This window comes from Triticum aestivum, chromosome 2B (assembly GCF_018294505.1).
Source record: "Triticum aestivum cultivar Chinese Spring chromosome 2B, IWGSC CS RefSeq v2.1, whole genome shotgun sequence".
Taxonomy (NCBI): Eukaryota; Viridiplantae; Streptophyta; class Magnoliopsida; order Poales; family Poaceae; genus Triticum; species Triticum aestivum.
Genome location: NC_057798.1, coordinates 767669898 through 767697519, shown reverse-complemented (window position 1 = coordinate 767697519; position 27622 = coordinate 767669898). Strand labels below are relative to the sequence as shown.

Genomic DNA, 27622 nt, shown 5'->3' with positions numbered 1-27622 from the left:
CTCTTCTCCAGACTTCTCTGCCGCGTTCGCTTCTGCCTCCGTGCCGCTGCTCTGCGCACGCCGCGTCAGCGACGATGGTGAAAGAGAAGACGGCGGCCCTAGAGCGGGCGAAGAAAGTGACGGCGAAGGCGAGGGGAAGGGGGACCAGTCGGAGCGGATCGTCATCGAGGACCGGCCTGCCACCAGGCTGGATCCAGGGCGACTGGACCCGCTCGACGATTATTCAAGCGGATCTTGACGACCTGGCCGACGGAGGGCTGATCACCCATGGATCGGCGCGCTCCCGGGGAGGGAGTCAGAGCCGCAGCCTCAGGAGGGTGAGTGTGTTCTCTTGGCCACCCACGTCGACCGTGGGTTTTCTTTGCCACCTCACCCTTTCTTTTGGGGATTTCTGAATTTCTTTGGGGTGCAACTCCACCACTTCACACCCAACACCATCGTGTACCTTGCTTCTTTCGTGTCCTTGTGCAAGAATTTCTTGGGTTCCCGGCCTCATTGGGGTCTTTTCAAGCACATCTTCACCTGTCACTCCCAGACGGTGAAGAAGGCCAATCCTAGTGACGAGAGAACTCAAGTGATTCAGATGTGTGGGGGTCTTGGGGTTCAGCTGAGAGGAAAAAGCTCCTTTCCGACCATGATCTTACCTGACTCAGTCCGTGGATGGCAGTCGACCTGGTTCTACTGTAAAGACCAGCCGACGCCAGGGCAGTCGACTGGGCTCCCTCCTTTTTCCATGGAACGAGTGAGGAAGCCCTCCTCTTTGAAGGTGGTCCCGGAAGAGAAGGCGCAGGTGAAGGTGCTGGTCGAGCGTGTCGTGCAGCTCATCCGTGACGGGGTGACTGGCATGGACCTCTTGGAGGTCTTCCTCCAACGGCGCATCCAGCCGCTCCAAGCTCGAGATCATCCGATGTGGCTGTATTCTGGCACTGAGGACACCACTCGGATCCACCTGGAGGAGATCGACGACGCCACGCTGGAGCGGTGGATGGCAAGCATCACGGGGAACAAAGACAACCCCCGAGGAGCCAGGAGGGTCATTCCACTCGACCAATCATACGAAGTAGACAAGGTCCAATTCTGCACTTCTGACTGTGATTCTGCTTTTTTTCATTCTGTTTGCTTGAAATCAGTCAACTGACGTTTATCTTGTTTGTCGTCTTCTAGGCCACAACTGAGATGTACTCGACGCCCAACGAGGCACAGGAACAAGCCAAGGAGGGAGAGGCGAGCGGAGGTGAAAGCGAGGAGGAGGAGTGGCAATCTAATGGCGAGGGGGAAGAGGCTGAAGATGGCTCCAGCGAGGAGGAGGAGGAAGTCGATCCTCCTCGCACGGAAAGGCGATCCAAGCTTGCCCATGACCCTGTGGGTGAGCGTGGCAAAGCGGTCGCGCCTGTTGTGAAGTCGTCCAAGCGCCCTCGGGCGACCTCTCTGGCGCCGACTGAGAATGCGCCAAAGCAGCCGAAGCCGTCAAAGCCGCCGAAGGCCCTGCCTAAGATGAGAATGGCCATTCCCACTATCTCTGGGTAACAGTATGTGTTTTCTTGTTCAGCTCGAACGAACTTCCGGTCGACTCATCGACTAACCTACTGATTTCTGAAATCTGCAGTGCTGCTACCTCCAAGACCTCCGCCAAGAATGATGATCAGGAAATGGAAGACGCTGCCACCTCCAACCCTGGTACGCTCTCTTGCAGTTTCACATTTGGTCTATTGGATTTTCGTTTCCAACTCTGGATTTATCTTGCAGCTCCTCATCATGTCATTGATCTCCTTGATGATGACGACAAGGTGCCACTGAGGGCGAGGAAGAATAGAAAGGCGCCGGCTGGCAAGGCCACTCGGACTAAGTCAGTGCCTGAGGTACTGGTTCAAGAAGGTGGCGACATCACTCGGCATTCTGTGACCTTCACTGTGCCGCTGACGAGTGTCCGGCCTTCATCGTCAACTGCTGATCCGCCCTCCCTTTTCGCCACACACCACATCCCAGAGGACCAAGCGGGTGCTGCTAAGGAGGCTATACGCCAGGCGGGGATTATAACGGAGCAGGCGAAGGCGATCCGGGAAGCCAGCCAAGCGGCTTATGATGCAAGCTCAGCCCTTCAGAGCAATGTCCAGGTTAGTTGGTAACCGCCTGTTCTGTTAGGATATGTTATCTGAAGACTTTCTTTCCGAAGATCTTTGTATCTGTACACCCACTAGGTGTGTCGATTGAATTTTGTGATTAGTGGGGGCACGCTGAGTGCACCCACTGGGTGTAGTCCCCGAGACTATGGTGGACTGCTGGCAGTCGACTGTAGTCTTCGTATTTGAAATTTCTGCACTTTAACTTCTTCACTCGGTCTGGTCGGACCATGTCGAGTGGAATCTTAGAACCAGTGGGGACACGCTGACTGCACCCACTGGGTGTAGTCCCCGAGACTATGGTGGACTGTTGTAGTCGACTGTAGTCTGAAGAACTCTCTCTCTCTTTTTTGGTAGATCATGATGAGACCATAATCTCTTCTTCCGTTCGACTGATCGGATCAGGTCGGTAGAACGAGTGGGGGCACGCTGAGTGCACCCACTGGGTGTAGTCCCCGAGACTACCATTGAATATTTTGATTCGACTGTATTCTTAGAAACGTTATGGTTTTTCTCTTTGTCACTCGGGAGAAACCTCTCTTTGATGTCTGTCGACTGACTCTTTGTAGAAATCTTGCAAACTTGTGGCTCGTTATACTGAGTTGGAAAAGAAACATATCCAGCTCGACCTTGACTTGAAGCTTGTTCAGGAGAACTTTCAGAAGGCGAAGGACGAGGCAAAAGGTATGATTGGTGAGAACTTGACGACTGTTTTTATCCTTCAGCCCATTCTTGATTCTGACCTCATTGTCATTTTGCAGATAAAACAAAGGAGGCTCTGAAGTAGAAGGACCAGGAACTTGCTGAGGTGCAGAAGGCGGCTTTGGACAAAACGAAGCTTGCGGAAGAGAAGCTGGCTTCGGTCGGCAAACTTGAAGAAGAGAACGCCAATATGAAAGCTGCTCTCGATGCGGCCAACAAGGAAGCCATCCGTCTGAAGAATGACAAGTTAGCTCTGAGTGACAAGGCTAGTGAACTGGTGGGGAAGAAGAACGATCTGGAGGCTTATCTGGGAGGGCTCGCCAAGAAGTTATTCATCATGCTTGAGGGTAATCTCTCCTGCCCGACTGACTTGTAATCACTGACATATCATAGAATTCCTGGCTTACCTTTGGGTTGTGTTTACAGAATTCTGCCAAAACTTTGAGGAAGAGACTAGTCGAGTGGAGACAGGGCTGGATCCCATCAACTCTCCTGTGAAGGATGAAACCGCCATGAACGTGATCCGACTGGAGTCTCGTGTTGCTGGTGTGGTTGACTATCTTGCTCGACTGAAGGTTGCGGCATCGCGAATCGACATGACACTCTGGCCAAGGGAGACGCTTCAGAATGACCTCGAGTCTTTGATGACTCGACTGAATGAAGTTCCAGGTCGAGTGCAAAAATGGAAGAAGTCTTCTGCCGGGTGTGGTGTTGATGTTGCTTTACCTCTGGTCCGTGTTCACTGCAAGGATGCGCGAGAGGAAAAGCTGGCGTCCCTCAAGGTGGCCAATACCAAGAAGCATGAGTTCCAATCTTTCATGGAGACCTTCATTGCTGCTGCCACTCGGATTGCAGATGGAATCAACCTAGACCAATTTGTCGCGCCTTCCAGTCCTCCACCCGAGGAGTAAAAAACTTTTATGCTTGATGCCTTAAATTTGCCTCGAAATGCCGAGTGGTTTTGTAACCGATAAACTTTAACAGGCTTGATGCCTGAGCACTTCTGGATCCGTAGGATGTTATCTGAACTTGGCTTCTCGTTGAATATGCTTGCATTTTCCTTCGAGTGAAATTTTGTTCTCCACTCGGAATATATTTTAGTGCTCGTGACGCAGCTCTGAGGTGGAGAATCCAGTCGACCTGTACCTCACCGTTCTTGCAGGTAGGGATGGAGTACAGATTGTAGTCGACCTGCGTCTTTGTGGATCGGGATGGAACGCACATTGTATTTGTGCCGTAGCTCCAAAGGAGAAGGTAGCAGTCGACCTGCACCTCGTCGTCCTTTCAGAGCGCATGTTGTATTTGTGCCGAGCTCCGAAGGAGAAGGTAGCAGTCGACCTGCACCTCGTCGTCCTTGTAGAGCGCACGTTGTATTTGTGTCGTAGCTCCGAAGGAGAAGGTAGCAGTCGACCTGCACCTCGTCGTCCTTGCGGATTAGAATGAATTTCATACTTAGGCTAGTACTGGACTGCAGCTAAGCCCCCGAGTGGGAGGATTGCTCTCCACTCGGTAGGATTTTTAAACACTTAGGCGAGTACTAGACTACAGCTAAGCCCCCGAGTGAGAGGGTTGCTCTCCACTCGGTAGGATTTTTAAACACTTAGGCGAGTACTGGACTGCAGCAAAGCCCCCGAGTGGGAGGATTGCTCTCCACTCGGTAGGATTTTCGAATACTTAGGCGAGTACTGGACAGCAGCTAAGCCCCCGAGTGGGAGGATTGCTCTCCACTCGGTAGGATTTTCAAATGCTTAGGCGAAACAGATTCACAGCTAAGCCCCCGAGTGAGAGGCTTGCTCATCACTCGGTAGGAAATTTTTTTTACAAACTTAGGCGAAACGGATTCGCAGCTAAGCCACCCACTGGGAGATTTCTTACATGAACAGAAGCAACAACAATCACTGGGAAAATTATAACACTCTTGTCTTTGATAAACAAACTATAGGAGTACTTTTAATTACATCTCATCTGAGTGAGTACTTAAGTGTAAAAGGGGCGGATCAGGTCCGCATTCCAAGCTCGTGGCTCATCAATCTGGCGGCCAACATTGTAAAGACGGTATGCTCCATTGTGGAGAACTTTGGTGACGATGAAGGGGCCTTCCCAAGTAGGGGCAAGTTTGTGTGGCTTCTGTTGATCCACTCGGAGGACCAGGTCTCCTTCTTGGAAGGCCCGACTCTTCACGTTTCTGGCATGGAATCAACGCAAGTCTTGCTGATAAATGGTCGATCGGATCATGGCCATCTCTCTTTCTTCTTCTAAAAGGTCGACTGCGTCCTGCCGGGCCTGCTCTGCTTCAATTTCAGAGTAGAGCTCAACTCGGGGTGCATTGTGAAGCAGGTCACTCGGCAGAACTGCTTTGGCTCCATAGACCAGAAAGAACGGAGTTCGCCCAGTCGACCGATTAGGAGTAGTCCTCAATCCCCAAAGAACTAATGGAAGTTCGTCGACCCACACGCCTGCTGCGTGTTTGAGATCACGCATCAAACGGGGTTTCAGTCCTTTGAGAATTAGGCCATTAGATCTTTCTCCTTGTCCATTCGACTGGGGGTGAGCGACGGAAGCGTAGTCGACTCGTGTGCCTTGAGAAGCGCAAAAAGCTTTGAATTGGTCAGAATCGAAGTTTGACCCATTGTCAGTGATGATGCTATGTGGAACTCCATATCTGAATATTAACTCTCTGATGAATCTAATAGCAGTGTTGGCATCAAGATTCTTGATAGGCTTGGCTTCGATCCACTTAGTGAACTTGTCGACTGCCACCAGTACATGGGTGAAGCCGCTCCTGACAGTTCTCAGTGGCCCAACCATATCTAGTCCCCAAACAGCGAAGGGCCAGACAATTGGAATGGTCTTCAAAGCTGAGGCGGGCTTGTGTGACATATTGGAATAGAACTGACATCCTTCACACTTGTCGGCTATCTCTTTCGCCATTTCATTTGCCCTGGGCCAGTAAAACCCTGCTCGGTATGCTTTAGCCACAATGGTCCGAGAGGACGCATGGTGGCCACAGGTCCCCGAGTGGATATCATTAAGAATTATCCTACCCTCTTCTGGCGTTATACATTTCTGACTGGCTCCAGTCGCGCTTTCTCTATACAACTGTCCCTTCATCACAGTAAAGGCCTTGGATCGACGGACGATCTGTCGAGCCTCTTCTTCATTCTCTGGGATCTCTTTCCTTAGGATGTATGCAATGTACGGTACTATCCAGTCGAGAGTGATGACCAAAACTTCCATGATCAGGTCGACCACGGCTGGGACCTCAACTTTAGTCGGATCTGTGGCACTTTTTGGCTGTGGGGCTTCTTCGGTGAAAGGATCCTCCTGCACTGACGGCGTGTGGATGTGCTCCAAGAACACACCACTGGGAATGGCTTCTCTCTTGAAACCTATCTTTGCCAAATCATCAGCTGCTTGATTTTTCAGTCGGGGTATATGATGAAGCTCTAACCCCTCGAATTTCTTATCCAGCTTTCTTACTGCATTGCAGTAACCAGTCATGGCTGGGCTTCTGACGTCCCACTCCTTCATCACTTGGTTAACCACCAAATCTGAGTCGCTGTAGACCATGAGGCGACGGACACCGAGTGAAATGGCCATACGCAACCCATACAAAAGTGCTTCGTATTCTGATTCATTGTTGGAGGAATCAAAGTGAATCTAGAGTGCATATCTGAGCTTATCTCCTCGGCGGGAAACCAACACTACCCCAGCACCGGAACCATCCAGCATCTTGGAGCCATCAAAGAACATGGTCCAGTGCTCTGAGTGAACTTGAGTCGGCAGTTGTTGTTCAGTCCACTCGGCGATGAAATCTGCTATTGCTTGGGACTTGATAGCTTTCTTTGCCTCAAATCTGATATCCAGGGCAAGGAGTTCAATCGCCCATTTTGCCACTCGACCAGTTGCATCTTTGTTATGCAGAATCTTTGATAATGGGGCGTCGCTGACGACTGTAATGGTATGGTCAGAGAAGTAATGAGCAACTTTCTTCGTGGTCATATATATCCCATATACAAGCTTCTGATAATGAGGGTATCTTTGCTTTGATGGGGTCAGAACATCAGAAATATAATATACTAGGCGCTGAACTTTAAAGGCTTTTCCTTCTTCTTCCCGCTTGATCGTAATTACTATACTAACGACTTGTCCTGTGGCTGCAATGTAAAGCAGCAAAGGCTCTTTGCTGATCGGGGCAGCAAGCACCGGCTAGGTGGAAAGCAGGGCTTTTAGCTCTGCAAGCGCTGCATCAGCTTCAGGAGTCAACTCGAACTTGTCTGACTTCTTCATCAGTCGGTAAAGAGGCAATGCCTTTCACCAAGACGAGAGATGAATCAACTTAAAGCGGCCAAGCAACCAGTAAGCTTCTGAACATCGTGCACATGCACAGGTCGTTTCATTCGGAGTATAGTGCCCACTTTCTCTGGATTTGCGTCGATTCCTCGTTCGGAAACAAGAAAACCGAGTAATTTTCCGCCAGGAACTCTGAATGTGCACTTTGATGGATTAAGCTTGATATCATACCTCCTGAGGTTGGCAAATGTTTCAGCAAGGTCAGTCAGCAGGTCGGAACCTTTCCGTGACTTGACCACAATATCATCCATGTACGCTTCCACATTCCGACTGATTTGAGTGAGCAAGCACTTCTGAATCATCCTCATGAACGTGGCTCCGGCATTCTTGAGGCCAAATGGCATAGTGACATAACAGAAGCACCCGAATGGGGTGATGAAAGCTGTTTTGATCTCATTGGGTCCATACAGACGGATCTGATGGTACCCGGAATAGGCGTCTAAGAAAGACAGTCGCTCACATCCCGCAGTCGAGTCGACTATTTGGTCGATGCGGGGAAGAGGAAAATGATCTTTCGGGAAGGCCCGATCCATATGTTTAAAGTCAATGCACATGCGAAGTGACTTGTCCTTCTTGGGGACCATGACAACATTGGCGAGCCACTCGGAGTGGTAGATTTCTCGGATAAACTCTGCTGCTAAGAGCCGAGCCACCTCCTCGCCAATGGCCTTCCTTTTCTGGACGGCGGACCGTCGCAGATGTTCTTCGACAGGTTTTGCTTTTGAGTTGACCCGTAGACGCTGCTCAGCCAGCCCCCTGGGAACACCCGGCATATCAGAAGGTTTCCATGCGAAGATGTCCCAGTTCTCACGGAGGAACTGGATGAGCGCTTCTTCCTATTTGGGGTCGAGTGTTGTGGAGATATTAGTCGGAGCAGCATTGGGGTTGGTCGGGTGAATGTGAACCGGCTTCGTCTCACCGGACGACTGAAACCCTGATTCCGTAGCAGGCTTCTTAGCTCACAACAAATCACTCGGGTCTGCATTTTTCTGGTGTTCCTGCCACTCTTCTGCTACCATCTGAGCATCGGCAATCTTTGAGCCTTTCTGGAAGCACTCTTCCGCCTTCTTCCGATTGCCAGTAACAGTGATCACACCTTTGGGGCCAGGCATCTTCAATTTGAGGTACACGTAACATGGTCGAGCCATAAAACGTGCATAAGCTGGCCTGCCCAAAATAGCGTGATAGGCACTCTGGAAATCCACAACTTCAAATATCAACTTTTCTTTGCGGAAATTTTTGGAATCACCGGAAACCACATCAAGAGCAATCTGGCCGAGTGACGCAGCCTTCTTGCCAGGAATGACTCCATAGAAACTCATGTTGCTGGTAATGAATCTGGACATCGGAATGCCCATCCCTTTCAGTGTCTCTGCGTACAGTATATTCAAGCTACTGCCACCATCCGTCAACACTTTAGTCAGTCGAGTGCCTTCGACGACTGGGTCGACCACCAGAGCTTGCCTCCCAGGGGTGGCTATGTGTGTCGGGTGATCAGACTGGTCAAACGTGATGGCAGTCTGAGACCATTTCAGATAATTGGGTGTTGCCGGAGCAACCATATTCACTTCTCGGTTGATAACTTCCAGTCGACTTTTGCTTTCAACGTCAGCAAAAATCATCAGGGTGGAATTGACCAAGGGATATCCATCATCACTATCCTCTTTGTCATCAACTTTGTCCGACTCCTTTTCCTTGTCCTTGGGCTGTTTCCCCTGGAACTACTGGATCAAGAGCCGACACTGTCGAGTGGTATGTTTCGGGTAAATGAAATTACCCTCCTCATCTTTATTCGTGTGGATGTGGCATGGCAAATCCATCACGTCATTTCCTTCTTTATCCTTCACTTTCTTAGGGTTCCAAGGTCCTTCGGGCTTCCCTTTAAACTTTCCCTGAGTCACGGCCAAGGCTTCTCCAGGAGCAGCTGGCTCGGCTTTCCGCTTCTGCTTCCGACTGGAGTTCCCTCCTCCGGTTTCCTGGGCGACTGACTTGTTCTTGCCACTCCGAAGCCGATCCTCTTCTTCACCATTGGCATACTTGGTGGCTATCTCCATCATTGACTCAGAGACATGTCTCCGATTCGACCAAATTTCAGGTTCAGCTCTCTGTACTTAACGCCTTCCTGGAAGGCACACACTGCTTGGTGATCAGACACATTCTCTACCATGTGATGCAACGTGATCCATCTCTGGATGTAATCTCTCAAAGTTTCATTCGACTTATGCACACAAGATTGCAGCTCTGTCAGTCCTCTTGGTCGCTTGCAAGTTCCTTCAAACGTTCTAACAAACACTCAGGCAAGATCTTCCCAAGTGTAAATGCTGTTGGGTGCTAACTGATTCAACCATGCTCCGGCCGAACCCTCCAACATAAGAGGCAGATGTTTCATGGCCACCTCATCATTGTCGCCACCAATCTGAACAGCCACTCGGTAGTCCTCAAGCCAAGTACCAGGCTTGGACTCACTGGTGAACTTACTGACTCCAGTCGTCAACCTGAAGTTGGGAGGAATCACCGTGGCCCTGATGGCTCTGCTGAAACACTCTAGTCCTGAGACATGCACTCTGCTGCTGGTGGGCACATCTCTGTCGTGGCCCTCTCGGTGAGCTCTGTTCCTGTCGACCAGACCTTGAACGATAATGGATCTCCCATCAAAGTCTGGTTCCCTGGGGTCGACTGGAATCCTTCGCCCAACATTGTGCTGGCGTCTATCATCCTACTGTCGAGGCGCGTATGATCCACCCCTTGGGGGAGGGGTGGGCACTCGACGTTGATCATCGCGATCGATTCGGTGATCATACTGCTCACGGTTCTTGTACTGATCGTGCCGGTCTCCACGCCCCTCACGCCTCGGGGGCGATCTGGGGCTATGAGCCGACTGCACTGTATTTGCAGCTATGGATCTGCTGTGAATCCTATTCCGCGACTGTGACATAGCTGAATTTTGATCTCCTGCTGATCGGAGTAAATCTCTAATCTGCATCAAGCCTCTACCAGCCTCTGACTGGGAAGGCTGAATTGACTCTGCGATACGGGCCGCAGCTGCTAAATTCTGAATCGGAGTTTGGTATACCTGAGTCGGTGGAGGAAAGAGCTGACGTCGACTGGAGTCTGGAACCTATTGCCGCGCATGCTCGTCGAGTGTTCGCTGAAGGTTCTCCAGTCGAGTGAGCTCAGCCAAGGTGGCCAAGCGCGCGTCCTCTAAGGGACGAGCCTCAGGGGTTTCTCCAACGATAGGAGTGTGAAGCACATCCATGTTCCGGCGGCGAAGTTCTTCCCTCTGCAGCGTATTGAGGGGCTCGGGGAGATACTCCTCATGGGCATGCGACGGATCGCCTCTGCCGTCGCCTCCTTCGGAGCCGGGAAAATCGGGATGACCGCGTGGTCCATCGACCATCAGAACCTCCGCCGCTGGATCACTGCTGTCGCACTCGGATGCAGTCTCTGCGAAGCCAGTCGAACAGGCCGTAGAGAGATTTGTCGGGCTCGATTGCCGCGACTTGGGGGTGGCCGACTGGCGGGCCACCGCGTGCCTCACCCACCGCTGAAGCCTCGACCGACCGGAGCGCTTGCGCCGGCGGGAAGCAGGGAGGGAGGATGACACGAAGACCGGCCGATACTGGGTCGACAGTTGCCGCAGGAGGACGTCGCGGACGCACGCGTGGAAGTGCGTCGCTCCGCGGACTGGGAGCGCGTTGATGTCGAGCGGAGCCTCCTGAAGCCAAGCGGAGTCATCGGCAACGAATGTGAGCGCGCCGAGACGGATCTTGCGGCCCACAACCAAAACTCTGCCTGAAACCATGATGAAGGAGATCGGAAAAAAATTGCAACTTCTCAAATAAGTCACTAAGACACCTGCCCCACGGTGGGCGCCAACTGTCGTGGTTCTAAGTCTACAGTAGTGTAGGGGGGTACTAATGGAGAAGCAAGATCCTAGCTATTGAGTAGTTGTATACGCAAGGGATTTACGAGTTCAGGCCCTTCTCGGAGGAAGTAACAGCCCTATGCCTCGAAGCCCGGAGGCGGTCGATTGGATTATATGCGTATGAGTTACAGGGGTGTGAACCCTTCACACTGAGGAGGGGGGGTGGCTTATATAGAGTCCGCCAGGCCCCTCCGGCCCTCACTTATGCAGGGTTTAAGATACATTAAGGTTGGGCGTTACTGGTAACGCTATACATAAAGTGTTATGATGACCATAAAAGCTACTTAATGACCGACCATTGGCGTGCAGAGTGACTTTAGATCTCCTGGCCGTCGAGTGGTTGGCTTCATGGTTGAGTGGTTAGCTTCATGGTCGAGTGTCCTCGAGTCCATCGAGTGGAACACCTCTGAGTCGATTAACAGATGGTTTCTTCTAGAGATGTCCTTGGGTAGGGTAGTTTGGACAGGTCCATGACCCTACCCTAGGTACATAGCTTCATCAAGTGGCTCGGCATCTGGCCGCTAAGTTCATTCGTGAGATCTACCACTCGGAGTGGCTCGCCAATGTTGTTATGGTTCCCAAGAAAGACAAATCACTTCGAATGTGTATTGATTTCAAGCACATAATCGGTCCTGCCCGAAGGATCATTTTCCGCTGCCCCGCATCGACCAGATAGTTGACTCAACTACGGGGTGCGAGCGACTGTCCTTCATGGACGCTTATTCCGGGTACCATCAGATCCGACTGTTTGGACCCGATGAGATCAAGACTGCTTTCATCACCCCGTTCGGGTGCTTTTGTTATGTCACCATGCCCTTTGGCCACAAGAATGTTGGTGCCACATTCATGCGCATGATCCAGAAGTGCTTGCTCACTCAATGAGTCGGAATGTGGATGCATACATGGATGACATAGTGGTTAAGTCACGCAAAGGTTCCCACCTGCTGACTAACCTCGCTGAAACCTTTGCCAACTTGAGAAGGTACGATATCAAGCTCAATCCATCAAAATGCACATTCGGAGTCCCAGGCGTAAAAATTACTCGGTTTTCTCATTTCCGAACAAGGAATCGACGCAAATCCAGATAAGATTGGCACAATCCTCTGAATGAAGCGCCCTGTGCGAGTGCATGATGTTCAGAAGCTTACTGGTTGTTTGGCTACATTGAGTCGATTCATCTCGCGCCTCGGTGAAAAGGCATTGCCTCTTTACCGACTGATGAAGAAGTCTGACAAGTTCGAGTGGAATGACGAAGCCGAAGCAGCATTTGAGAGTCAAAGCCCTGCTTTCCACCCAGCCGGTGATTGCTGCTCCAATCAGCAAAGAGCCTCTTTTGCTTTACATCGCAGCCACGGGACAAGTTGTTAGCATAGTGCTCACGGTCGAGCGGGAAGAGGAAGGCAAAGCCTTCAAAGTTCAGTGCCCAATCTATTACATTTTAGAAGTTTTGACCCCATCCAAGCAGAGATACCCTCACTATCAGAAGCTTGTTTATGGGATTCACTTAACCATGAAAAAGGTTACACATTACTTCTCTGATTATTCAGTTTCAGTCGTCAGCGACGCTCCTTTGTCAGAAATTCTGAATAACAGAGATGCAACTGGTCGAGTGGCAAAGTGGGCGATTGAACTTCTTCATTGGATATCAAGTTTGAGGCAAAGAAGGCCATCAAGTCTCAAGCAATTGCAGATTTCCTCGCAGAGTGGACAGAACAACAACAGCCGACTCAAATCCAGTCGAAACATTGGACCATGTTCTTTGATGGGTCCAAAATGTTGAATGGCTCTGGCGCAGGAGTGGTTTTAGTATCCCCACGACAAGACAAGCTCAATTATGTCCTTCAGATTCACTTTGATTCTTCCAACAATGAAGCTGAATATGAGGCACTATTATATGGGTTGCGTATGGCCATCTCACTCGGTGTCCGACGCTTGATGGTCTACGGTGACTCAGATTTAGTGGTCAATCAAGTGATGAAAGAATGGGATGTCAGGAGTCCTGCGATGACTGGTTACTGCAATGTAGTGAGAAAGTTGGAGAATAAGTTTGAGGGGTTAGAGCTCCACCACATACCCCGACTCAAGAATCAAGCGGCTAATGACCTGGGCAAGATAGGTTCCACTCGGAAGCTTATCCCCAGTAATGTGTTCTTGGAACATCTCCATACCCCCATCTGTACAAGAGGATCCCTTCAAGGAAGAGCCCCCGCAACCGATAAGTTCAACCAACCCGACTGAGATTGAGATTCCAGCCGTGGTCGACTTGATCATGGAATTCCTAGTGATCACGCCCGACTGGGCAGTGCCGTACATTGCATACATTCTCAGAAAGGAGCTCCCCGAAGACGAGGACGAAGCCCGTCAGATAGTCCGTCGATCCAAAGCCTTTACAGTGATGAAAGATCAGCTTTACAGAGAAAGTGTCACAGGAGTAGCCCAGCGCTGCATCACCCCTGAAGAAGGTCGAATGATCTTAAATGATATCCACTCAGGGACCTGTGGTCACCATGCGTCCTCTCGAACCATCATGGCCAAAGCATACCGAGCGGGATTCTATTGGCCTCGAGCAAACGAAATGGCAAAGGATATAGTCGACAAGTCTGCAGGCTGCCAGTTCTATCCCAACATGTCCCAGAAGCCAGCATCCGCCTTGAAGACTATTCCTCTTGTCTGGCCGTTCGCAGTATGGGGGTTGGATATGGTCGGCCCCTTCAAGACAGGCGCGAGTGGTTTCACCCATGTGCTCGTAGTAGTCGACAAGTTCACCAAGTGGATTGAAGCTAAACCCATCAAGAACCTCAGCGCAAGCACTGCTGTCAGTTTCATCAAGGAGTTGCTATTCAGATATGGAGTTCCTCACAGCATTACCACGGATAATGGCTCCAACTTTGATTTTGACGAGTTCAAGGCGTTCTGTGCAACCCAAGGCACTCGAGTCAATTATGCATCAGTTGCACACCCTAAGTCGAATGGACAAGCAGAAAGGGCGAATGGTTTGATTCTCCAAGGATTAAAACCACGCCTGATGCGTGATCTCAAGCATGCTGCTGGAGCCTGGGTAACCGAGCTGCCTTCCGTCTTATGGGGGCTGAGAACAACATCGAATCGGTCGACTGGCCGGACTCCTTTCTTCTTGGTGTACGATGCAGAGGCCGTACTCCCGAGTGATTTGCTGCACAATGCCCCCAGAGTGGAACTATTCATAGAAGCTGAAGCTGAACAAGCACGAGAAGACGTTGTTGATCTCCTGGAGGAAGAGCGCGAGATGGCTTTGATTCGGTCGACCATCTACCAACAAGATCTGCGTCGACTCCACGCCCGAAACGTCAGAGGACGACCATTCCAAGAGGGAGACCTAGTTCTTCGAGTGGATCAGAAGCGACCTCACAAGCTTGCCCCGGCATGGGAAGGCCCCTTCATCATCACCAAGGTGCTTCACAACGGAGCCTACCACATCTACAACATAGCCAAGAAGATAGACGAGCCACGAGCATGGAACGCAGAGCTGCTCTGTCACTTGTACACATAGATCACTCGACCTGATGAGTTGTAATAAAAGTGTTTCAGTTTGCTTTCCAAAGGCAAAATTTTCAATATCATAATGATCAGTTTCCCATAAGCATCTGTGTCTAAAATCCCTCTGTGGGTGGCTTAGCTGCGAATCTGATTCGCCTAAGTTAAAACCCACTCACTACTAGGAAAAAGGCTACTAGCAGCGCGGGTAAAATGGCTACTAGCAGCGCGGGTACCCGCGCTGCTAGTATCACGCTACAGCTAATAGTTAGTAGTAGCGTGGGTTAAACCCGCGCTACTACTAACTTTGTTAGTAGTAGCGTGTGCCACCCACGCTACTGCTATTACGTACACGCGCTACTACTAATGTATAGTAGTAGCGTCTATTACGTACACGCGCTACTACTAATGTATAGTAGTAGCGTGGGTAAACAACCAACGCTACTAGTATCCTATATACTAGTAGCCCTCAGTTTCCTCCCCACGCTACTACTAACAATTTAGGAATTAAAAAAATTATTAGATGTAGTATTCATGAATAGTAATACGTCCAATGCAAAACAAACGAATGTCACTGAACCATCTCAATATTCCATTTAACATATCACAGAACCATCTCAAGATTTCATTTAACATCAGACACACACAACCATCATCGTAAGGTGGGTACCTTCCCTAGTGGTCTACCACCAACCTAAATAGACCAGTTCTCTAGATGTATCTACCTACGCTCGGAGTTCAGACGTTGGTGGACTCGAATCCTCTCTCCCCCGGACGGTGGCGTCAAGGTCCTCCACCTCGGCGACCTCCAGTGTCGAAATCACCTGGACGATCATCTATGCGACGTGGCAACCAGGCTTCACGGCGAAGTCCGTCCCCGAGTGGTTGAAGAGCACAGTGCCACCGGGCCGTGCTAGTCAGCGTCGATCACCTCTGCGCCCACGTGGGGAAAGTGAAAACTTGTTAGTACGCAAATTGCATCAGTTCAACCAAATGGTACTAGCAAACATGCTCGTTCACCTAGTTAGGTATCAACTATTTAAATAAAAAAAATCAGCAACTTCTTCCTTAAATAAAAGTGGAAAGCTTGATAGAATATGAGATTAAGATATATAAATTTGTGTGGTCACGTCCTTGCATGTTGGAAACAATCATTGGTTAAGATTACACTCTTTTGTAGAGGAAAGAACTTTGGGACAATCAACAGCCTTTCACTTGATCTCCGCTAGCTACTTTGGATTCAATAAGAAAAGGAACATTTATTTGAACTGAAAAGAACAAGCTGGCAAGCATTCTATCAATCTTTTGGCTAGAATTTCACCAAATGCACCTGTCAAGTGTACTCTAACAATCGACGTGTCCCATCTCCTCATGATTAAGGACTTTAGCTGAGCCGACAACATGGAGCAAGATGTAGTCGTTTCCGAGCATGAACCCTTGGCTGTCATTAATGAACCTGCAACATCCATCATGCCCATTGTAAAATATGTTAGTTTCAGATAAGAAAAGAACTGAACTCCGAACATATGATGTTATCTAAATCCTTACTTTATGGATTCAAGATTCCAGGAGTTGTCATCGGCAGCAAAAAAAGGAAATATATTTCACTGATTTTGGTGTTGCAACAACGTATATACTTTATCACATTATAAGTCCTCACACCATCAACTATGACAAAATCTGAGAGTATAAGTCTGGTTACATTCACCCAAGTCCAAACATAAAATTCTGTCCAACATAGTAAAGCCCACTTCGATAATTTTATAGGATTTAATATACCGAACAAAACCTGACAACTGATATGTGTTTAAGTATCTACAGAACAGCCTCTAAAATTTTCATGTTGTAACTTTATTTTAATACCACCTTTAACAGGGCCTAATCTCCCATATCAAAATACTGTACCCAGGAACATATATTTCGGGACAGCAAACTAAACTGATGGCTGCTCTCAAACCGTACATCCAAACGACACAAATAAATACTCTAAAGAAACCTTGGAACTTTATCTAAAACTTATGTAAAGGGGCCAACTCAAAATTCTGTGCCTAGCTAACTCAATTTTCAGATATAAGCTTGCTGTCCAGATTTGACAGTGCAGTTTTTAACCGAACCAAGTTCAGTTTACAGCCAGAGTCACCACACGATCCAGATTGTATCTAAAAGGCAACCAACATCTAGCAATATTGCTCATGAATGGGCTATCATCCCTAACTAATTTGGTTAAACAAAGAATCTAGCATAAAATAGGGCTGCTATGCACCTTACATGGATGTTACAGAAACTCCGGAAATCCAAGTTCAGTACATGAAACACTCACTAGTCACTAGTTTTAACAAGCCAAGGGTTGAGTTTAGCTGTGTCACTTGAATGAGTCATGCATGAGCAACAAATTCTCATCCTCACTTGAGTGACCAATGCACAAGATTAACAGTTAGCTACAAACAGCAATGCAGATATAAAAGAAAAAGGCATCGATCGATTGTCATTACAAACGCAACTACAGAAGCTATAATGGCTTGATCCATTGAAATGCAAACGAGCACATTTGATTTCAAATTCCACAGTTCTGGTGGTTCAGTAGGCACGATGGAGCGCGTGAGAAGATTGGTCATAGCACAAAGAAGAACCAGGCCCAGCAAGGAAAACGGGAAGAGCGGTCTGATTCTGGCTCCTTTTGGGGGCGATATATAATAGTGCCTAGCTGCTATGAGCTAGCTGTGCTGAGCAGCTTCTACTGGCCCTGAACCTGAAGATGAAGGTGCAGGCAGAGTGGGAAGAGGACAAGAGGGCAGCAAAGGGAGCGAGTGGATTATTATGAATAAAGGATAGAATGTTTTATTACTTGGAATAGTGGATAAAAAGTTCTATTACTTGGAATAGTGGATGCAAAATGTTGTGGTTACAGAGAGCAGGGGATACTGGACACAAGTCTTCTGTCAGCCAAATGGTGAGGTTTTTATGTGTGTGCAAGTGTAGTTTTATGTATCTGTGCAAGTGATACTGGCATTGGCAACGAGCTGATGTGTTGTATCCTGGCAAAAAAACATTTGCAGTATGAAGAAATCGGTCTTTTTTTCGGAAACGGGACAAAGGGGAATGGTGTTAATTCTATTTTCGTATATGATGGCATCTACTGTATTTATCCCTGGTTCTTCTGGAATATTTTTGTTAATCTGAAAAAAAACTCATGCCTCATAATTATGCACTTGCAGGTTTTCCATTCACGGCGCCTGGAGAGTCTATAGAACATGGGTGAGAATTCTTTTACCAGTATAATATGTGCGTACGAAGAACTAATTACTTTTAACAATATTTGGTTTATGTGATGCAGAATCACAATTCAGTACTTCTAAATAGGGATGAAATGCAAAGGAGCACATTTGATTTCAAATCCAATAGTTCTGGTGGGTCAGTAGTCACTATCGAGCGCGTGAAGGGGGGATTGACCCTTGAAACGAAATTCAGATCAATACCCATTCGAGCAGAATCACACTAAACTGGATCCTGATGAGCCATGCCCCAGTCAGCGTTGTAGATGCGAGATTTCCTGCCAATACGCCTGGTTGCTACTTGTAAACATGTACTCCTAATCTACAAAGTTCCAGTCCTAACTGCGAGAAATCTGTCATGACTTGCTACGGCCAGCTGAAAAGATTCAGTTCAGAAGAAGCAGAGGAGGAGGAGTTGACTGTCAGTGAGAGCGCGGCGGTACCTCGGCCGAGGGTGACCGGAACGGGGCTTCTCTGGAGTCGAACTTGGTGCCGTCCGCCAGCGTCCCCGTGTAGTGCACTGCGGCAGAGGTAAAAAACAAGTCAACGCCCAAGTCAACCAAATCGAACCCGTCCACGCCGGAGAAGCAGCGAGCGAGGAGGGCGCGTTACCTTCGACCTCGTCGCCGGTGCCGGGGAGCTGCGACCCCTCCCCCTCCCGCACCAGTCTCTTCCGCAGCCCCTCCTTCCCGATCCCCCTCTCCTCCCCTGCCTACATCGCCGCAACAGCGTACCCCTCGTCGACCTCCTCCTCCTCCTCCGCGGGGGCGGGGGGCGCGCCGGCGTAGAGGCTCTTCATGGCCTCCTCGTCCTCGTCGTCGCTGGATCCGTCCATGGTGTCGTAGCCGCCGGCCCCCGGGAAGCCGGCCATGGCGTTTGGAGATGAGAGGAGGTGGAAGGAGGCCGCGGTGGAGGGGGTCTGGATCAGGGCCTCGGTGGAATATTATTTTTTTAGATAAACGGGGGTGGGTTGACGGTGGAGTGGGAGGGTTGGTGGGCTAGTAGCGCGGCTGCCTCACCTGGGCTACAACTATCCACATAGTAATAGCGCAGGTTTTAGAACCCGCGCAATACTATGATCTGTTCGCGGGGCATGGTTGGAGATGTTTACTAGTAGCATGTTTTTTTGGGCCACGCGCTACCAATAAATATTACTAGTGGCGCGGGTCAATATAGCACTCTACTACTAAGTAGCAGTAGCGCGGGGCAATATAGAGCGCTACTAGTAAGCGTTTGTCTATAGGCTTTTCCCTGATAGTGACTCGAGGGCTTACCCACGAATCCGATTCGCCTAAGTTAAAAACACTCTGAGTGCAGAGCAATCCTCCCACTCAGAGGCTTAGCTGCGACCCCGTAATCGCTTAAGTTAAAAACATTTCCGAGTGGAGAGCAATCCTCTCACTCGGGGGCTTAGCTGCGACCCCGTAATCGCCTAAGTTAAAAACACTCCGAGTGGAGAGCAATCCTTCAACTCGGGGGCTTAGCTGCGACCCCGTAATCGCCTAAGTTAAAAACACTCCGAGTGGAGAGCAATCCTCCCACTCGGGGGCTTAGCTGCGACCCCGTAATCGCTTAAGATAAAAACACTCCGAGTGGAGAGCAATCCTCCCACTCGGGGTCTTAGCTGCGACCCCGTAATCTCCTAATTTAAAAACACTCCGAGTGGAGAGCAATCCTCCCACTCGGGGGCTTAGCTGCGAACCCGTAATCGTCTAAGTTAAAAACACTCCGAGTGGAGAGCAATCCTCCCACTCAGGGGCTTAGCTGCGACCCCGTAATCGTCTAAGTTAAAAAATCTTCGAGTGGAGAGCAATCCTCCCACTCAGGGGCTTAGCTGTGACCCCGTAATCGCCTAAGTTAAAAACATTTTCGAGTGGAGAGCAACCCTCCCACTCAGGGACTTCGTCACCCCAAGTACAACGTGCATTCCATCCCTATCCACAGGGACGACGAGGTGTCGTTTGAACACCTCTGAGCTACGCCACAAGTACAACATGCGTTCCATCCCTAACCGCAGGGACGACGAGGTGTCGATTGAACACCTCTGAGCTACACCACAAGTACAATGTGGGTTCCATCCCTATCCGCAGGGATGATGAGGTGTCGATTGAACACCTCTAAGTTGTGCCACAAGCACAATGTGCCCGTCATCAAAGACAAATCTGTTCAAAATCAAAGAACACCCGGAAGCAACAAGAACGAGAGCTAAGATATCCAAGGAAAGCAAAGTTCGGATAAATCCCTCAAATGTTCAGAACCACGACGGGCAGAAGTACTCGAGCATCAAGCCCGATAGAGTTTAACGGTTACATAACCAATCGGCATCCCGAGGCAATTAAAGGGTGAGGCATAATGGTTTGTTCACTCGGCTGGAGGAGGACTCGCTGGCTCGACGAAGCTGTCGAGGTCGATGTTGTCTGCGATGCATGTGGCGGCGTCAAGGAAGGTGTCCATGAAGGACTGGAAGTCGAGCTTCTTTGTGTTGGCAACCTTGAGGGCCGCCAGCTTGTCTTCTCTGACATCCTTGCAATGCACTCGGACTAGCGACAAAGCGACGTCAACACCACACCGAGCGGATGACTTCTTCCATTCCTGCACTCGGCGAGGGATCTGATTCAGCCGAGCCATCAGAGACTCAAGGTCCTGTGAAAGTTCCCCCTGAGGCCAGAGTTCTTCGTCAATCCGCGTCATTGCGGCCTTCAACCGAGCAAGGTAGTCTACAACATTGTCCAAACGGGACTCCAGCCGCAACACGTTCATCACAACATCGTCTTTAACGAGGCAGTTTATGGGGTCGAGACCTGTCTCAACCCGCCCAGTTTTTGCTTCGAAGTCCTGACAGAGCTCTGCACAGTCAGAAAAATAATGAGTCGACGGTTCAACAAGACATGTCAGTTGACGTCTCAAATTAGTCAGGCCATAGGAAATACCTTCAAGCTTCAGGACCAACTTCGCAGCAAGATGCCTCAGATACGACTCTAGCTCACCCTGTTTTGCTTTGAGGTTCCCCACTTCGCCAGTAAAGTTCTCTTTGTCCTTCTTCAGTTGTGCAATTTCTTCTTCCAATTTGTCGACTGAAGCCAGCTTCTTGTCCGCAAGTGCTATTTTCTCACGAGCCTCCTTCTGAGCCGTAGCAAGACCCAAGTCCTTCTTCAGTGTCTGCTTCATTTTCTCTAGAGAAATAAAATTCTTCAGACGAGCCTGAAGCTGACGGTTTTCACTACGCATATCTGTTCGAGTCGAGTCACTTGGTTCAAAGAGATTGGAAATAAAAAAGGGGAATCATAAGGTGAAAGGTTCCGAGTGGTTACCTCCCATGGCAGTCGTTTCGTCTTGGGCCTTCTTGAGGTTCTTCCTGGCCAACTCCAAGTCAAGATTGATGCTGTCCAGCTCAGCAAGTTGAGCCCCAAGTTCACAAGAGTTCTACAGTCAACAAAAGAGATATGTCAGTCGACAGCAACAAAAGTTAGTCTCAGACTACTGCCGAATCAAACATTCAACAGTAGTCTCGGGGACTACACCCAGTGGGTGCACTTGGCGTGCCCCCACTGGTCCGGTTCTTACACTCAGCATGGTCTGCCCAGCAGGAGTAAAAAATGGAAACGTTATTCTTAGACCCCCAGTCAATTGCCAGCAGTTGACCGCGATCTCGGGGACTACACCCAGTGGGTGCACTATGCATGCCCCCACTGGTCCAGAAAAACACTCGACTTAACCTAGTCGACTCAAGCAGAGAAGCTACTTCCGATTGGCTACAAGGAAAACACCGAGTGGGTGATTGGATGCGGAACGAATACTCATAGATGCACATAAAAGGTTCCAGAGCAATCATTCAAAGACATCATACGGACAGTAAAGAGATGGTCGTAACTGTCACTACTCAAAAGATCAGTCAGAGATCAACTAACCTTGACATTCGCCTGCAGAGCGGTTGTGGCCTTGTAAGCAACCTGACTGGCCTCATGCACCACCTTCATCTGTTCCCTCACAAGATTCACTTGGAGAAGAGCTTCCCGGGCAGCGCTCGGCGGATGGTCTGTGGTCTGGTAGGTGGTGAAGAGGGATGCCGACAATGCAGTCGGAGCAGCTACAGGATCAGATGCGTGGACTTGTATCGGAGCAGCGGGAGCCTGAGCAGTCGACCCTGACGGGCGGTCAGTCGACAGCGGATTAGCAAATGAGACGCTGGCCCGAGACGGATCTCCGGATTGCTCGACCACCGGCTCAGGCACTTGTCCTTCAGTCGCCCTCCCGCTCGAAGTCATGCCCTTCCTCCTCCTCTCCTTCGGAGGTGCTTCTTCATCTTCGTCATCTAGTAATGACGTCTCGCGGGGCTGCAACACAGACAATCTCGAGAATTTAGTGAATCAGTCGAAAGATCAAGCTCAAATTGGAAAAAGCTTACCGGCTCTAGAAGTGACCGCGTCATCAGCCTCTTCTTCCCCCGGGGCCTTGTCAACATCCATGTCAGTCACAGAAGTCGTGGGGCTAAAAAAAGTTCACGGTCCACTCGGTAACAACAGAAATATCAATCGGAAGAAAGGAACACAGAAAGATAAAACACTCACCCAGAGGCGACTGGAACGTCCATCTTGATCCTCGGCAGGGTCTTCCAAGTCCTCAAGGGCACAACCTTGGGCTGCTTGGCAACGTTCTCAGTTGGCTCCGGAGTCGACGTCCGAATGCGCTTCTACGCCTGGGTACTAGGAGCCACGGCCTTGCCACGCTCGCCCGCTGGATCGTGATGGTGTTTGGATCAACACTCCAAGCGTGGCGGTGAGTCGACCCCCTTGTTGTCGTCTGCCTCGTCGCTCCCCTCTTCGTTGTCACCGTCCGAGGAATGCCATTCGCCACTCTCGTCTGCGCTATCCTCCCCCTCCTGGTCCTGCTCCTGAATTTTCTCGCCGTTTGGCATGGAATACATCTCAGTATAAACCTACAAAACAAGGAGTCGAGTGAATTCCAGTCGGATTCAGAGACAGATGCAAGATACACAAGAAAACAGTCGGTAGCAAAAGTTTGAACCTTGTCTGGTGGATTGCTATCGCTGAAGGGGACAACCCTCCTGCCCCCTCGGGTTGTCCTTGTTGCCCGTGATGCTCTTCAACCACATAGCCACCGTTTTGGCCGGGACTTCCTCCGGATGAACCCGAGCAGTATCATTGGCACCGGAGTACATCCACATCGAGTGATCCCGAGCCTGAAGCGGCTAGATGCGTCGACTGAGAAACACCTCTAGTAGGTCCATTCCGGTCACACCCTGATTAATCAGCTGTACCACCCTCTCGACCAGCATACCCGTCTCCACCCTCTCCACAGCAGTCACTTTCAGCGAGGAAGGAGTTTGAACATGATCGAAGGAAAAAGGGGGAAGTCCAGTCGACTGGCCTGGAGTGGGGACGTCCTGGCAGTAGAACCAGGTCGACTGACAGCCCCTGACTGACTCAGGAAGAGTCATGGAAGGGAAGGAGCTCCTTTTCCTCTTCTGGATACCCAAACCCCCACACATTTGGATAATGTGTGTTTTCTCGTCACTCGAGTTTGCCTTCTTGACCGACTGGGAATGGATGGTGAAGATGTGCTTAAAGAGGCCCCAGTGCGGTCAACACCCAAGAAAATTCTCGCACATGGACACAAACGCCGCGAGATAGGTGATGGTGTTGGGAGAGAAATGGTGAAGTTGTGCTCCGAAGAAGTTCAGAAAACCCCGGAAAAAGGGGTGCGGGGGAAGCGAAAAACCACGGTTGACATGGGTGGCGAGCAGCACGCACTCACCCGGTCGTGGCTGCGGCTCCGTCTCCCCCTCCGACAACCTCGCGGCGCCGTTCGCGATCAGCCCAGACTCGGCTAGCTCATCCAGGTCTTCCTGTCGGAGCGAGGATCGGATCCAGTCGCCCTGGATCCAACCCGGCGGCAGCGCCGACCGCGACAATGACCCCCGCTGAGTCTTCTTGCCCTTCGCCGCTCCCGTCGCCTTCTTCACGCATTCCAGCGCCGCCGTCTTGTCCTTCACCATTGCGGCGTAGCGGCGGCGTCGAGAGCGGAAGAGCTACGCGTGGTGGAGAAGCAGAGGAGAAAGGGGGAGATTGGGAGCGCACAGTGCAAATGCCTCGGCCCCGTCGCCTTTTAAAGGCCCACTTCCGAGTGGCTGACGCGCGGGCCCGGGCAATCCTGTCAAATCCCCGCAGCAGTCGTGCGCTGGATACGTGGCGAAAAAGGTGGCGCGGGGATCGAGGCATTCCTACCTATTCGTCCCGATTACCGCGGCACGCTCCACCCCTCGCTCTTCCCCGAAATTTCGAATCCTGCCAAATCCGGGATACGCAGTAACCAATCGCGTCGAAGATCTCGCAACAGAAGGCAACAATCGATAGATGATGCTACTAATTCACTCGGCAACTTCTGAATCGATCGAGGTGACTGAAACGAAGTTGAAGTTCCAATGCGAACCTCCCATTCAACACAAGTATTCGTGAAGCACAAGGGTCGAAGCAAAATCCACTTCAATCTTCTCCCCACTCGGACCTCAATCCATTCGGGGGCTAGTGATGAGGATATAGACCTAGGGTAGGGTCATAGGCCTAACCAACATACCCTACCCAAGGTCACTACCCTAGAAGCAAAGAAGCTCAAGAGACAACAGGGAGTACCCAACGAAGACGTCGAGTGAAATCCACTCGACCAATCATATCACTCGGGTATCCCACCTTTTCGAAGACCACTCGACCATACAAGAAACTACTCGACCTATGAAGACCAGGAGTCACACGGAACTGCAACGGTCCGGCATTCACTCCGTAGTCTTCATGGGCATTAATGACACTTATAGCTGGCGTTATCAGTAACGCCCCTCCTTTATGTACATTGAACTCTCTGTAACGGAGGAGGGCTGGGGTCCTGACGCACTCTATATAAGCCACCCCCTCCTGTGGGACAAGGGTTTGCACCCCCTGTAACACACATGCATATACTGAAATCCTGTCGACCGCCTCGGGCATCGAGACGTAGGGCTTTTACCTCCTCCGAGAGGGGCCTGAACTCGTAAACACTTGCGTACAACCTCACTGTAGCTAGGGCCTTTCCTCCTCCTACGTACCCCATATTCTTACTGTCAGTCTTAGTACCACGACAGTCGGTTTGACCGGGCGACGCGCTCGGTTTGACCGGGTGACGTGTCAAAGCACCTTTGCCGTTGGTGGCACACAACAAATCCTCCCGTTAGCCACCTAACGTGGCTAACGTATCTTTTTTGCCGTCTAAACTCTTTGCCGTCTGCCACCAACGGCAAAGGGCCTTTGCCGTCCGCTTTGAAGAAGAGGACATCAAAGAACCTGTTTACCGTCACTCTCTTTGCCGGGCACATTTGTCGTCGGTGGCGGACGACAAAGAGCTTTGTCGTCCGCTTTTGGTGCATTTGCCGTCAGCCATGGCAGATGGCAAATAAGTTGATTCCTGTAGTGCCATAGTCTGGATTATTGTGCCAGATATGGGAACATCGATAAGTACAATTTTAAATGTCTACTACAATGTAGTACCTCCATCCTGATTTATTGGTCCTTATTGTAATATGCGTCAAAATTTGACCATAAATTTAACTAACAAAATGTTCATGCATGTCACTAAAATTTATATCATTCAAAACTATGTTCAAATACGAATCCAAGGATATAATTTTTGTTGACATGCACTAACATTTTGTCAGTTAAATCTTTAGTCAAAATTTAGCACAAATTACAAAGGGGACCATTAAATCAGGACGGAGGTAGTAAGGAGGAAGCATGACCCACGGTTAACCTCCAAAATTTCATGGAGCTTGTTGGGAATCTGAAAAATACTATTACTATGAGAACCACGTAAGAGAAACAAAAAAAGAGAGAAGGTTTTGCTCTGAATCGACTGATGCTATGCCCTACGGCCAGTGAGAGAAATGAGGGCAGAGGCGAGCAAAAAGTATGAAGATGGAGACGAGGATGATTGATTGATGGCAGTAGGCAGGTAGGAATGGCTAGCTAGCACATCCCTGTCATGAACCTACCTGACTAAAGAAATCAACACCTTACTCTGTTTTTACTGAAGACATCGACACCCCTGGCTTCGCTCATAACATCTGCTACCAGTCAGTCATGGTTACCTCTATATAACACCCCTAAATCCCTTAGCTAAGGTCGACCCACAAACTCTTCCACCTCTCACTCAGTATGGCACAGGTTGGATCTGAGATCAAAGAGAGCTCCGGCAATGACCCAGCTGAAGCTCTCGTGGCCACATTTCCCACAAGGGAAGGATGGTCGACGCCGCTCACCCTCTACAACAACTGCTGGCTGAGATCACACATGCTGAGGAAATTCATGCTCGTGAGAGACAACTTCAAGCCCCGGCGCGACGACATCATCCTCGCCACCCACCCCAAGAGCGGCACCACCTGGCTCAAGGCCCTCGCCTTCACCATCTGCAGCCGCTCCCGCTGCGACTTCACCGACAGCCCTCTGCTCACAACCAACCAACCCACAACGGGTCGTGCCCTTCATCGGAGCCGTGGGTGGAGACCTCGACTTCCTCGAGACGCTCCCTTCGCCGAGGCTGCTCGCCACCCACCTGCCTCTCTCGCTCCTCCCGCCCGCCGTCTCTACCGTCGGCTGCAGGGTCGTGTACCTCTGCCGCGAGCCCAAAGACGCCTTCGTGTCAAGGTGGCACTTCGACAACAAGATGGGCAAAGGGGCTCCTATCACCCTCGACGATGCATTCAGCATGTTTTGCGAAGGGTTCTCCCCATTCGGGCCCTTCTGGGACCATTATCTCCGGTACTGGAAAGAAAGCTTGGCGAGGCCGCAAGAGGTAATGTTTCTCAAGTATGAAGAGATTGTGTCTGATCCGTTCATGGTCGTTAGGAAGCTCGCAAGCTTCCTCGATGTGCCCTTCACCGAAGAGGAGGAGAAGAGTGGGGTCGTCGATCAGGTTGTGAGCTTTTGCAGCTTTGAATCACTTCGCAACCTAGACGTTAACAAAACAGACGGTGCGGAGCGTGCAGGAGGTAAGATTTTCATCCAACACTCCTCACTGTTTAGGAAAGGGAAGGTGGGGGACTGGGTGAACCATATGAGCAATGAAATGGGAGAAAAAATGGATCGCCTCGTGGAGGAAAAGTTCAAAGGATCTGGTCTAGAGTTCTGAGATGCATGCTTGTGTTGCATCTAGCAGTGGGAGTGCCTATACTATTATATTGATGTATCATGAAGTCTATGTACACTGCAATAAAATTAAATAATCATGTTTATGGCGACCTGGCCATTGTGAAAAGTTAGTTGCGGCCGGTAAAGATCAGTTTGTGTTTCTTTATAAAGAGTAATATTAAGATTTATTTATTTTTGCACAAATATTGATATAAGAATGTTACGAATTGCACGCAGCCTCTGCACACCAATACAATGTCATGACCTAGTCGAAGCATACACACAACCAAAAATAATAATAAAAAGAGGAAGAGAAAACAAAGAAAGGCATTACTCCAACTACTTGCAACAAATCAGTACCGACTGTTAGAATTAGTGGGCTTCGCTCATGTGAATAACTCTCATATTCCAAATAAATCAAAGCACTCATGTATGGCACCGAGGTGGAGGTGCAATATTTAGTCACACATCAGAAGTGGAGGTGGAGTGTGACCAACATATATATATATATATATATATATATATATATATATATATATATATATATATATATATATATATATATAT

General features: G+C 49.8%; 1 long non-coding RNA gene and 1 pseudogene across 2 annotated transcripts; one reads left to right on the top strand and one right to left on the bottom strand.

Annotated features, from left to right (window-relative positions):
* Positions 1-15193: 15193 nt before the first annotated feature.
* Positions 15194-18860, bottom strand: LOC123042599 (uncharacterized). 2 transcript variants are annotated; one of them, XR_006418835.1, is made up of 4 exons: positions 18498-18858; positions 18329-18405; positions 15944-16069; positions 15194-15546 (listed from the first exon to the last, which is right to left on the bottom strand). It is a non-coding gene; the product is annotated as an uncharacterized lncRNA (long non-coding RNA). The 2 variants fall into 2 exon arrangements; XR_006418834.1 differs by lacking the exon at positions 15194-15546 and having other exon boundaries at positions 15701-16069; positions 18498-18860.
* A 7161-nt stretch (positions 18861-26021) lies between these two features.
* Positions 26022-27159, top strand: LOC123042598 (cytosolic sulfotransferase 15-like; annotated as a pseudogene).
* The last annotated feature ends 463 nt before the right edge of the window (positions 27160-27622 follow it).